The sequence below is a fragment of the Patagioenas fasciata genome, chromosome 3 (assembly GCF_037038585.1).
Source record: "Patagioenas fasciata isolate bPatFas1 chromosome 3, bPatFas1.hap1, whole genome shotgun sequence".
In the NCBI taxonomy this organism is placed as follows: Eukaryota; Metazoa; Chordata; class Aves; order Columbiformes; family Columbidae; genus Patagioenas; species Patagioenas fasciata.
The window spans coordinates 71,466,381-71,480,660 of NC_092522.1; the positions used below are offsets into that span (position 1 = coordinate 71,466,381).

A 14,280-nucleotide genomic window follows, 5' to 3' on the forward strand; every position below is an offset into this window, starting at 1 on the left:
ATGAACTTGGAAGTAAGAATCAAGAGCAGAATCAATTCTGTCTAAGTTAGGCATTGATGGGTTATCAAAGACTAGCTTTGCTCTGGACGAGGATCTTCCATAATCAATGGAGAGAAATAAGCACCTCTGAAGTGTGCTTCATTTCGTCGTAAGGATGTGAGATATTTGCCCTCACTTGATGTAAGCTATTTCTCTCCGCTGCATAAAAGGAGAGAGTGAGTCATTTAGGGCAAGATGACTAGATTTTAGCATTTGCTGGGTGAAAAGAATATCAGTTCAGATGGCAAATGTGATCCCAGATGACACGAAGACGTTGCAGGAAAACCTTAATTTAAAAAATGAGCTTCTTTCTCAATGTACTTACACACTATCAGGAGTGAGAGCTTAGAACAAAAAATACACCGATTACAGAAATGAATTTATACCTTTAACTGTGCAGATCACATTGACCTTTTTAAACATCAGAGAAGTACTGAACAAAAATCCCTAATGCCATTTGTTCTACTGGCACATCTAAATATGGTATGTATGAACTCCACATTGAACAATCCTTCCTAAGCTGTAATTCAAACTGATAAATTCAGTGGTTTCTCTTGCCAGTTAGCTCTCTTGCCAGTTAGCTCACTTCCATGAATTTGCCACTAATTTAGCTCTACTCCAGAAGTGCTACAGCATGGTACAAATGTATTACTAAGTCTTCTAAAAGACAGCAATAAATAACATAACAGCAATTAATTGAAATCTGGGATCCAAACACTGAAAAAGGCAATGATTACTTTTGGCATGATCCCACAGTGTGTTGAATGTCTAACATTTGGTAAAGACACCGATCTACTGAAAAGCGGGAAAGAGCTACAATATTCCTCCAGCAGAGATTGAACATCGGGGAAAATAAAAACAATGTGAAACAAACAGAGACACAAGATATCACATACAAGAAGACAAGTCAAAATCACAAATGCTCATTTTCAAATAGTATTAGTTCTCTCTCAGTTGTGTTTGCAGGAAATTGCATAATCTAAGAGAAAAAGCTTTTCAGATGAAAAGCTTTATGAAGGTGTAACCTAACAGATGTCATTATAGCCACAAAAATTTACACCACTTAAGAACAAACCTATTACCTTGAGGTCCACCATTTAGATTTTGTTCTTCCTGTAATCCTTTTGGACTTCCTTTCAATCAATGTTCAGTTACTTGTACTGAAATACCAGTAATTCTACAATATTGAAAAGCTTTCAGACTTGCACCTGGTCTGACATCTCCCCTCCCTCCCTTTAGAAATCCACAAATTATGCAAAATCACTGTATTAGTACAAAGGAACACACATTCAGCTGAAGTTCTGGCACAATATGGAGGTATAGCTCAGCTACATTTTTAGAATAAGAAATCCTTCCAAAGTTATAAAAGGTATAATTTTTACAGGAACTGACAGAAATTGGCTACTTAAGGTTGTAGGATTATTTGAACTGCCTGCACCATGTTCCATATTCATTAGTTTATCTGACACAAGATAGCAGACTCAGTCCAAAACTCAATGAAGAAAATGCCACAAGAAAAATCCAACCTCTACAACTTTGTACCACCATAACAGGCACAGCAAAAATAGCCACGATGAAACAGATTTCTGAGAAAGAACTATTCTTCATGATTAAGGAGGGCTCTTTCAGATGGAAGGTGAACATCCTGACAGAGTAATGCTAGGGAAGGAAAGTAAATGCTCACATCGTATCTGTTTTCCAATACGGACACACAGCCTGAAAGGCTATTCTTCTACAAGGGCTAAATTCAATAACAGCAAGAATATGTGAATAAAGAGAGAGCATGTTTCAGAGTACTAAATCAAGCTAAAAAATAAAATCACAACACAGTTCTTCAGTTGGAAAGTCTTTCAGGGAAAGAAATGGTAAAATAATATTTTCAAAGCCAGATCTAGTGTAAAACAATCTGGCAGATCTGATACGATACATCAAGGCAAAACTGGAATTGAATGAAGTTTCTTTGAAAAGCAACGAAAATCTACACTAGATTTTAGTACTGGTGTTGTGATCCTCAAAGGTACCACCGCGAGCCACTGAGCCATTCTGATCTTATTCCATGCCCTAGCCCCAGCTCTCAGACATGCAATTTTTGCCACAGAGGAAAGAGCTGAAGAGATAAGATGAGCATTGAATCACCACTACTTTGTACTCCAGCACTCTGACACAGGCTGAAACCATGTCCTCAGCAGGAAAAGTTGGTGGGAGCTCAGGCTGCTCTGCTTGAAGCTGTGATTCCTTGCAGTCCTCCTCAGCACCCAACCCCTCCTTGTCTGAAGCTGCAAAAGTGGCAGCCAGTGCAGCCCTAGATTCATTCTCTCTTTAATCGCCTCCCCTTCCCAAAATTCAGTCTTTGATGTATCTCTCCGTTTAGGGGCTGTAAACAGATTCAGACAGTACTACACTCTCTGCTCTGGCTATAGGCTACTCCTTGCACACAGGGGTTATTCCTGTGACTGTCAGGTTGCTTCATACTAGTAGAGTAACCTAAAGAGTCCTTAATGTAACTGAATCAGGCTTCTTGCTACTGGCCTTCAGCAGCAGATTTACTTAGCCATTTGTCCATCAGCTCCCCAAAGCAGGATATTAGCCACTGTACAGAACTTTTTGTAAATCGTCACGGAAACTGGGACAGACTGTGCTACCATGGGCTTCAGCTGGCACGACATGAATGCGAGATCATGGCACCTAAATGGGAAGAAAACTCTATGTTGCATGACACAGAACGATCAGATTAACTCTGAGAAGTTTGCTATCCCATTTGATACTTTCAAATGTCACAGCGGATCATTTGAGAGGGTAATTCCAGCAGCCTAATCTATAGTCTTGATATGCCTTTCTGTTCTGGCGTTTCCTATTCCTGCTCACATCTTTTGAGGATGTGAGATACGGTATCTATCAAAGGTAAAACTGATAAAGCTAGGACATTTTCAAAAAGTAACTACAAGGAATGTTCTTACAGCCCTGGTAATTGCAGGGAGCCATAATGCGGAAGATTTGAATTTAGATCTTGCAAAAGGGTATCTCGCCTCTACCTGAGATAATGTCTCTTAATCTTTGAAAATAACAACATGAATAATATCCTACTTTCCAACAAAAGTAAAGGCACAGCACAGCTCTGCTGTTTTTGTAAAAAATTATCCATCAGCACTCCTGCAAATAGTATGAATATAGTTTGTTAATAATTTATTGAGCTTTCAAAAATAAGTCTGAAAACCTCCTGCTAATAACCTTCTGATCTCAAGTTTTTGGTAAGAGACATTGTACCAACTACCTTGCTGCTTGCCACCATAATTCAAAGAGACTTAGTACCTGTGCTCACTTGGGGGAAACTCTAGTTTCAATCTGAAACCTGCAGCAAATCAATATAATCTGCATTACAATACATGGTCTGATTCAAGTGACAGGATACTTTTTAATGATCTCCCACTGTGTATCACTTTTATATTTTATTGTTGAAATGTTATTTCAGTACCAGTAATTTTGCCTGGGGGAAAAAAAGAAAAAAAAAAAGAAAAAAAAAAAGACTGTTTTTTTTTTCTGCCAGTATCAGCAGCTTTGTTTTAGCATTGTCTAAGTTGTGTAACATTTTCAGTCAGCTCCACCTTCACCACAGAGATAAAGGCATGGACTTAAAATATGTCATTAACTTTAAAAAGTATGCATTAAACAAAACAAAACAAAACAAAACACAACAACAACCAAAACAACCCACAGGAAACACTCACATAGATGACAATGTTTCTATTATGTTTCTACCATTTCTGCCTACAGACTTCTCTCTCCCCCTTGGAGCTAATAGAGGCAAGCCTACTGACCAAGAAGCATCCACTTCTATTTCCTTCAGCAAAGTAGCAATCCTCTTCTAGACAGTTTTATTGTATGATACTAATGTCTGATATTATTCTTTGAAGCCTTATCAGAACTGTTCTCTTATTACGTAATATCTCTAATCCATCCTCACAGAAGAGGAAAGAAATAAAAATTAGAGGAGTGAGCCAAATACAACAGTCTAGTATGATGCCTACATTTCCTGTTCTTTTGGTTTTGCTTTTAGTATTACATATTTGCTCAGGATACTATAAAACATCTTCTTACATTTTAGGAGACTAAGATGTTCAACAAGGTGGTTGAAAATCACTAGTAAGTAAGACATCAAGGTTTTGTCTGCACATTAATTTATAGATCTCAAAATTTAATAAATTTTGGCAAAAAATATTTATTTCTCTCAGAGATTCAGAAACAGCCATATAGGGCAGTAAATGATATGGTCAAGGTCATTCACAAGGCACATGGTACAGCCTGACCTAGAATGTAATTTTCTTGAGTTCCAGTTCTAACCTACAGTAGAGATGCTAAGAATATTAATGAAAGACAAAAGAGAAAAAAGTTTATAATGACTTAAAGGAGGGGAAAGCAATAATGTCTGTAGATCCTTCACAATATCATGATACAGCCCTGCAATCTTTCTCCTTACAACTAATGCATCTATAATACCATGAAGAGCTATAACATGCACAGAAGAAAGATAACAGTAGTAAGAATACAGAGAAGAAACTGAAAATACTTATGAGGTAAACAAGAAAACGAAAAGAACATTTTATATATGTTAACTTGGGATATTCAGAAATCCAGACACAACTATCAGAGGTGTAATCTCTAAGAACAAATCCTTCTGCATAAGACATTGTTAGGTGTAGTGTGACTGGAATCAGGACTAAATGCCTCCATCTACACTAGCATGTGGTGAAGCCTAACAGGAGTAGATTTGCTGAGCAAACAGCACTCAGGTCCTGACGCCCACACATTTGAGACGTTTATACTTTCAAATAGCCCTAAACCTGTCGCAAGGCCTGAGTTTGCTTTCGTAACAACAGCAAGTGAGGTTTGTTCCTGGCAATCCTAGGTTAGTTTGATCCAAATGGGATTCGGTTCAAATCCTCATTCTGAACCCCAGCTCTGAAGTTGAAAACAAATAGGAGATTCATTTCAAAAGCACACTCCTGATGCAAACGGAAGCACTACTACAAATGCATTCAATATACCTTGTAAAGATAAAGGAGTACACAGGCTAAGTACACTGACTAGTTCTGACAAAGGATGCTTGGTGATGAATAAAAACAGGAAATTAGGCAAAGGAAAAGGTAGATATCACAATATAATAGACCTCAGAAAGGAAAACCATTAGGCTACAGTATACCTGAGGGTAGATGTTTTCCACTCCTTGACTGTGAACTCCATGGTATTGAAGCATTTTACATAACATGACCAAAAAAACCCAAAAAAAGCAGTGTGTGAGAATGAAAAGAAAAAGAATTCCAAACCCTTTGAAAGACTGGTAAATCGTTGTCTTAAAGGAAATTCTTGATTCACCTTCAATCATCGTAACTCACTTGGCAATTGACCGTGAAGGAATAACTACATTGTTAGAGAGTTAAACTAGAGCAACTGGCTTGTTACCCAATACATTTTTCATGTCATGAATATCTCTTTATGATTCTATAAGAAATCACTTTGGGATCAAAGAATGAAGACTTGACAGAGTCCTGTGGGATAACAACATGAGTTGTCTGCAATCCTGATTTTTTTTGATGACCATACTTATTTTAGTCCTGTTTTGCAGCTGGCTGCTCAGAAAGACGTACAGATCAGGAAAGCACTCATATCTCTGAATTTCTCCTTTTCTGCCTTTCATAAGCAAATCATTTTTCCATTTTAGTTTCCACAAGGGTGCTAATGGAAACCCATTTTGGGCTAAACAAATGATTAAGGCTAATGGATTGCTAATGCATATTATAAGCAAAATTTTATGAAAGTCAAACTCTCAAATTCACGTATCCACAAACAGGTGGAAGTAGATATGGAGAGAACATTAACAGTAGAAATTTACTTCCGTACATGAAATTAAGTGAAGTTAGGGAATTAACATATGGGGAAGAAAAGGAAGAGGTACTGACAGGTATGAAAACAGTCAAACAAGGCATGGCAGAAACGAAACTTTGTGAGCCATTTATAATGGTGTACTGCTGTGAAATGGCTTCTGTTTCTAAATCTGCATTTAGCTACTTTCAGTGTGATGCTGAGCAAAAAATTATTAATGTCCTGTTGTAAGTATTAGAAAACTGTGAGAATATTTCAGGTGTTTGCATGGAGCTACAGAGATGTTCTGGTGATTTGTGCTGGAAGCCAGAATATATGGTTCCTATTCACATCAGTAAGATGAAAGCTAAAGAATCTGTAGGGATTCAACCACAGTATTTTGCTGAGAAAATATGAACTCACAGACAGCTTCAGGAGGTTTCAATTTAACCCGTTCTGCCTGGTAGTTAAAGTTCTGTTTAAATCACTGCTGAAAAAGATTGTCAAAAATTAAAAGAAGAGACATTTACGGAAAGGCCACAGAAAGTGTTTATTACAGTAGCTTTTAAAGAAAAGCTATTGTTATGTCACTGAAAAATTACACTTACTGAAAAATCATCTCTCTGGATTTAGTACAAAGATGTTTTATGCTCATCACTTGCCCATTTTGAAGCAGTAATTAACCAAGAAACATAATCAAGACTCTGTGTTAATATCATTGACAGAATAATTGAACAAAAAACCTAAGCTACTTTAAAAATAGGTTTTACTCCAAAACTGTAAAAATAATAGCATTTCTGCACCAGTTTTTCCTGACAGGAAGTTAGCAGGCAAAGTTATTGGTACAAAGAAGCCCTTTAACACTTTGGTTGTATGCTTCATACTTTATCCCCATTTAGTCAGCTCTTACTGAAATACCAACTAGAAACATTTTTTCTTTTAATGTAACAAAATTCACAGTGAAAAGTCCATACAGTAAAGCTTGCAATCTGGCAAAGGTTTGTTGGAACTTTTCCAGCTGGTTCAACAGAATCATAGAATCATAGAACACCAGGTTGGAAGGGACCTCACAGATCACCTGGTCCAACCTTTCTTGGCAAAATCGCAGTTTGGACAAGATGGTCCAGCACTCTGTTCAGCTGAATCTTAAAAATGTTGGCAAATCCACTGCTTCCCTGAGGAAATTACTCCAATGTCTTGTTGTCCTTATTGTGAAAAATTTCTTTCTAGTGTCCAGTCAGAATCTCCCCAGGCATAACTTGTATCCATTACGCCCCATCTTTTCCATGTGATTCCTTGTAAAAAGGGAATCTCCATCCTCTTTGTAGTCAGCCTTTAAATACTGGAACATGGTGATAAAGTCTTCCCTAAGCCTTATTTTCTCAAAGCTGAACAAACCCAGTGCTCTCAGCCTTTCCTCATAGGGCAGCTTCCCAGTCCTTTGATCATATTTGTGGCCCTTCTCTGGACCCTCTCTGGCCTGCCCTTTTTGTTGTTGTTTTGTTTGTTTGTTTGTTTGTTTTCATAACAGGGACCAAAACTGAACACACTATTCCAGGTGTGGCCTGATAAGCACTGACTGGGATAATGAGTTCTTTGTCTTTGCTGGTGATGTCCTTGCTAACACGGACCATTGGCTTTCTTTGCTGCAACAGCCCACTGTTCACTCATATGGAGCCTGCTGCCCATCAGGACACCAAGTCCCTTTCCACAGAGCTGCTCCCCAGCTGGATAGATCCCAGCCTGTGCTGCACTCCTGGATTATGTTTTCCCAGATGCAAGACCTTACATTTGTCTTTGTTGAACTTCATAAGCTCATAAGTTCATAGCCCACTCTTCCAACCTATCCAGGTCTTCCTGCAGTGTGGCTCTCCCTTCCAAAGTACCCACTTTCCCACTCAGTTTGGCATCATCAGCAATCTTCTCCAAGGTACACTTGATCCAATCATTCAGGTCACTTATGAAGATGTTAAGTGTTGGGCCCAACATTGACCCCTAGAGGACACCACTCATGACAGGTTGCCAGTTTGAAAAGAAGCCATATACCACCACCATCTAGATATGGCCTGTCAGCAAGTTCCCCACTCACCACACAGACCACTTGTCTAGACCATAACACATCAGTTTCTCTAGGAGGAAACTGTGAGAAACCATAACAAGAGCCTTGGAGAAATCCAGGTAGACAATGTCCACTGCTTGGCACACATCAACCAAGCAGGTTTGTTTGTCATAGAAGGTGATCAGGTTTGTCAAGTAAGATTTGCCCTTAGTGAATTCATGCTGGCTTTTCCCAATCACGTGTTTTATTTGACTTGTGATTACCCCAGGAGGATTTGTTCCATAACTTTCCCAGAGACCAAAGCAAGACTGATGGGCTTATAATTTCCTGGATCTTCCTTTAAGCCCCTCTTGTAGATGGGGTTGACATTAGCCTTCTTCTAGTATTCTAGGACATCCTTTGATATCTATGACTTCTCAAAGATTATGGACAACAGCCTCACAATGATGTCAGCCAGCTCTCCTAACATTCTCGAGTGGATAATGTCAGGGCCTATCGATTTGTAGGGGTTAAGTTCCTGTAACAGTTACCATGCAAACTTTCTTCACTGACGGTGGGTCTGTGTTTGTATCAACCAGGGTTTTTGTTCCCAAGGCCTGGGGCACAACAGTGTTTGTAAAGACAGAGAAGAAAGTGTTGAGAACTTCTGCCTTTTCAGCCTTGTTGGTGACTAATTCACTTTTCCTGTTTAACAGCAGGTATCTTCCTTCTATTTCAGCTTATTATTTATGCATCTGAAGAACCCTTTCTTGTAGTTTTTGACGCCTCTGCCCAATTTCATTTCAAAAGTTTTTGTTTTCCTAACTGCATCTCTGCATTCCCTGGAAATGTCCTTGCAGTTCCCAACAGTTATTCATCCACTTTTCTACCTTTGGTACACGTCTATTTTGGTTTTGAGCAGACTCAGAAACTCATAGTTAAGCCAAGGGGGTCTCTTCCTTCACTGATTTCCCTTATCTTTAAAGAAGATTAACTAGTTTTGTGCATCCAGGAGACTGTTCTTGAAAAACTCCCAGCAATTGCTAGGTCCTTTATCCTCCACAGAAGTTGCCCACGGAATCCCTCCCAACTGAGCTCTGAGCAAGTTGAAATGTGTTCTTCTAATCTAAAACCTTTGTCTTAGTACTAACCTTCAGTCTGCTCAGCAGGATCCCAAACTCCACAATACTGATTGCTTCAGCCAAGACTATCATTAACTGAGATACTACAAAGCAGGTGTTCTTTCTTTATGAGTAGCAAGTCCAGCAGTGCCTCATTCCTGGTTGGCATACCTAACACTGGCACATCAAGAGCATGTCTTAGAATGCTTACACTACAAACTGTGAAGAGTATGTGTTCTTTGGCATATGCATGCAATATCCTTTGAACCATTCCATGTTTAACAAATCTTAACTTTATCTCTCACTTCACTGCTGTGTTTAGACAATATGATGAGAGACACTAAAAATATGTGATTTCTATTATTTTTTTGTTTGTGTCATAACTTTTGTGTTATTAAGGTGTAGGACAGTTATATTTAATTTGTTGAACTCTCAAAAAAATCTATTCCAAGCAATTACTTCAAAGATGTCAAGAGAAAAGGAAATGTAGTCTTAATCAATAACATTGCTGTTTTAGTGTTCTCTCTATGGATCAAGGATTTGACCCTTTTTTAATCCCCTAGTAGTATAAAATCACCCTGCAAATGCAGTGGGGTACTATCACTTAGTGGAAGGACCATTCGTTTTGGGAATGAGAAGCAACTCATTGTATTTATCAAATCTGCATTTCTTGTCTTCATAAGGTGAGATGTTGCACTGCCTTATCGTCCTACTACAAATGTTTCTGTAGCCTGTTTTTTACTTAATGTCTCATTCTGCTTGTAGTATTTCCCAGAAACGACATTTAGTTCCTCTCGTGCTTAGAGCAATGCACAAATACCATCTACGATTTATCCAGAAGAGACAAAAATCTCTGGAGTGTGAGCCAGAAAGCCATACCTTTGTTTACTTAGGTACAACTGTTCTAAGTATACACCATGTAACCTCAGTGCAATAGTCTATTGCACAGTTCCTGGACATATCCCCACACACTTTTTTTTTTTCTTTTTATAACGATTAGAGGATAATCTTTCCATCTGGGAAAAAATTCTCTTGCTAAGTTACACAAATTGTTATGAGACTTCTATTAAACTCCTTGCATAATATATATGATATCTCACTAGCTCATTTACCTCTGAGTAATATAGCAGTTTAAAGTGTTTGCTCCTATTTCTCTTTTAAAAGAGCAGCATTTTCTTATAGGTCATTCCATATCAGGAATAAGGTACAGGTTTCATATCAATTGTGTCTTCTATAATAGTTGTCAGCTGTTTGGCCACATAATCCCATGCTTTCCTCAGAAGTCGGTATTTGTTCCATAGAGATACTTTTCTTACAGATCCTTTAACCTCAGATCCCAGAGTCTGCCACAGTACTACCCATCCAACCTTCTTGCTGAGGTTCATGCCATAATGCTCACAGCAGCATTAAGCTCAGTAATCACCACATGTGATTCTATGTGGCTCAAGAATTTCACCCAACTCCACATTCCAGTAGTCTAACCACCTCTTTGCTGGCTACCTACTGTTTCTGAGACAATGTCTCTTAGCAGGATAAAGTTATTTTACTTTATTACCCCTATGATTTGACACAAATGCCAAAGTGAATAATTTAGTTTTCAAACCCAGTCCTAATTACAGATATGGACAGTTGAGGAAGAGGGTGAAACCCTTCCATGACTACTAGCAGCTTATTTAGACTAAAAGATTTTTAAATGTAATATTTTTCTTTCAAAAGAAAATATCTAACGACTGGTACAATAAACTTCCTAAAAGCAGAAGATGGTGTTTTCAGACACCGGGCATGCTATGTGAAAAAATCAGAGGTCTAGTAAATTAAAGGAACACAAACTTTAAAATTGAAGAAGAGAATGGAAATTGTCACCTTCCACTGGAATCATATGTGCCTTGTTTTTATTTTATATAGATCCCTGAGATTCATGATTGATGTGACAGAAATACAAAGAAAAAAAAAAGCTGTTGACTTCTTCATGTATTCTATTGTAGGTATTTTGGAGTGGAGACAGAGAAAACAGAAGACATGAAACTGAATAAAGGATCTTAAAGAAATACATTCTGGTACAATTAACCATCTGTTTCTCACAGGATCTACCCAGTTCCTACCTTAGCTGCCTTGTGCATATGATAATCTGAACCTCTGTCAATCTGACGACCAAGAACCCAACTTACAACCTACTGAATGTTGTTTCCATCTGTTCCTGTTTAGGTCATCTAGCTATCTAACTTCTATTCTCTGCAGGAGGTGACATCAAGTCCTGCATAGAATCCCTACAAAGCCTATGAGTCACTCATGTCTTACTTGAAATAGCCTAAGGAAACTAATTTGAGTTTAATGACAGGAATTTTGGTAAGAAAATGAAGATCAGAATTAACATAACTGGCAAATTTATGTGACTTACTAATTGTAATGGTTCCACTTCTACACATTGCTAGTGGAAGATGAAGCCCACACCATTTTTTAAGATTTTTATCTTGTTTTCACAATTCACTTAAAAAAACACCAAAAAACAAACAACAATAACAAAACCAAAACAAAACAAAAAAACATGCCCCCCACACAGACAAAAAAGAAAAAGCAAGAAAAAAAAATACACAATACTGATGCTGCGTCAGAATGTTTACAAATTTATCAAGTGCCAAAACCTGAAGACAGAGTTCTGTGTGCTGTTCAGCAACACTGCACAGGTTTTTATGTCAAAAGTTCACTATTCTGCAAGCCCTCCCCACTCCAAGGTTGAGAGTTCCCTGGAAAGCTTGTGAAAACACACCAATAAATGAAGCAGCCTTGTAAAATATTTCCATGCCTCAATACTTCATATGTAGAACTGAACTGTCACCTTCCTGAGGCAGGATGTGACAAACATTCTAGGTACCTTGCTCAAAAGCAAATTGCTGTTCCCCTGTCAATTTGAATGATGACACCATTGCTTTTTCTTCTTTTTTAAATAATTTTCTTTCCCTTAGTAGTGTTTACAACTCCTTCCACTGTCAAACAATCTCGAAACATAGTTAACAAACTGTATGCCTCTTCAAGAGCATTAACAACAGTGTTGGCAGAGATCCTGAGCTGTCCCCATGTTCCAGGTGGCACAAGAGAAGGGAAGGACTGCCGAAATCTGTACTGGCAAGTTGCACGTACGGCTTTGGGACCACTCTGCCATGCACCAGCTGGCAAATGCAGAATGGAGAGAGAAGCAGAGCTTTACTCCCACAAAAATATCAAGGTTTCAAAATCTTTCTACATTCAGCACTGGAACTAAAACAAAAATCTTAAACTAAGACAACAACAATACTGAAGAGCAAATAGTCTTGAGATCTGAACACCTTTGTGACATCTGGGAGACCAAGCTTTAAATTAAGCACAGTAGAGTTTAATATCTTATGGAGGTGTTTCAACACCAGCTATCCCAGGAAGATGTATCTGGGTAAGAGAGTCTGAGTGCTTCTATATGGTTCTGATGAAGATTATCTTTGTGTAAAAATCATTCTGACAGAAAATGTCTGTGCAAATTTATTGCTGGTACTCCCAAACCACAACTTATTGCCTACTCAGTGCTGCTGGGTACATAGCAGGAAACTCACAACTAGCTTGGATGATATTGTACCCTAGACCTTTCTGTCATCAGAGCTAAAATATCCCAGAGGATCTGGACCACTAAACAAAACTTAGAGTGACAAAACTGCAATAAGAACCCACTAGCAACCAATCTACCTTTACATAAAGTGAAACACATAACTGCCAGTGTGGATAATGTTCATAATTTATAAATAAATAAATTCAAATTTCCCTCTCTTTTTATTCCTAGCCTAACACTTAGACAAGGGAATAACCCTTTCTAGAATGTCTTAATCACTATCTTTTTTCCACAGTGCAGCAACCTGTATTGTTAGTTTTGCAGCTGATCATGAAACCTATTAATACCATTAATGACAGTTCAAAATGCCTTCTAAATGTGACAGGAAGCCAAATTCTTTCTCTTTTTTAAACAATCTATACCTTATGCCCTTCCCCTCAAGACTCTTAAGGTACCTGAACAGGTTGATTACATTTTTTTTGTTATCTACTGGGGACTGGGTTTAATCTCACTATTCTGTGAACAGGTTCAGATTTCTTTGTCTTGGGTTTTTAGTAAGCTGATAAAAGTGCGAATATGTGCATATATACCCCAGAAGGAAATGATGACAACACCATTAGCTTCCTGGCAACCATGGGCAAGTCATAGGCATGTAAATCATGAACAGGGAGAAACATAGCTCATGTATGGCTGGAGCTCATTAACATGTTACCATTTTCAAAATCAGTAGGTCTGGAAATGCAAATATGAATCAGAGAAAGAATAAAGTAGTGCTTGGTAGTGCCTAAAGTAAAATAACAACAAACACAAACAACTTTGTATAAGGAAGTGGGGCATGTGGCAGAAATGGAAACAAAATCAACACAGTGAATCTTTGTGTGCAACCCAGGGAAGAAAAGTTCTCCAGACTTTAGATGAATAAAGTCTAGCGACTCCACTGAAATGCTGAATCTCAGCTCACTGTGAACTGACTGATGCTCCCCAACTATTTCCTCCAATCCATCTTCCACTCCCCACTAGTAAGGGGACAAAACATGAAGGAAAACAGGGTGGAGGCAGGAGGAAGTACAAACAGGAAGAAGGAATCTCAAAACATGAGATCAGCTTACACAAGTCTGACCACGTGGCATTGCTTAATGACAGCTTTTCTCCCCACCACATCTGTCTGACTGAATTGCTCTCAACATGTGCAACTTTACCTACACACCTTCACTGTTCTCCTGTGGGCCCTCATGGCGTGGGATAACCACCCATCCCCAGGAGAGCTCCAGCCCCAGATGTCCTTCAGGTGCTGTCCAACTTCCTGGTGTTTTCCAGCCCACTCCTGTTTCCTGATGCCTGTACCTTCCCCATGGCACTGACTATTTTATTACGAAGGGCACTACAAAGGATGTTTCACCTGTCTACAACTAGAGGTTGAAATATTAAAGATTTTACAACTTCGAGAAGTTTTCTCCCTCTGCGAAAAAATACTCCTTAGTAAAATGACACAAAACTTCAAAGCTGAAGAATTCAGAGATAGTTTTGGTGTTTATATATTCTAAAACAAGAATATTTTGAAACCACACATAGCCCAAGGACTTTTGCACGTGATCTTCCTGTATGTGCTATTTTTTGTTGTACTTTTTAATAGAGAATCCCCAAACAGCAGT

General features: G+C 38.4%; 1 protein-coding gene across 3 annotated transcripts in view; it reads right to left on the bottom strand.

Annotated features, from left to right (window-relative positions):
- The window catches only part of NKAIN2 (sodium/potassium transporting ATPase interacting 2), a 548,040-nt gene that overhangs the window by 495,411 nt on the left and 38,349 nt on the right, over positions 1–14,280 (bottom strand). The gene's annotated exons all lie outside the window — the stretch shown is intronic.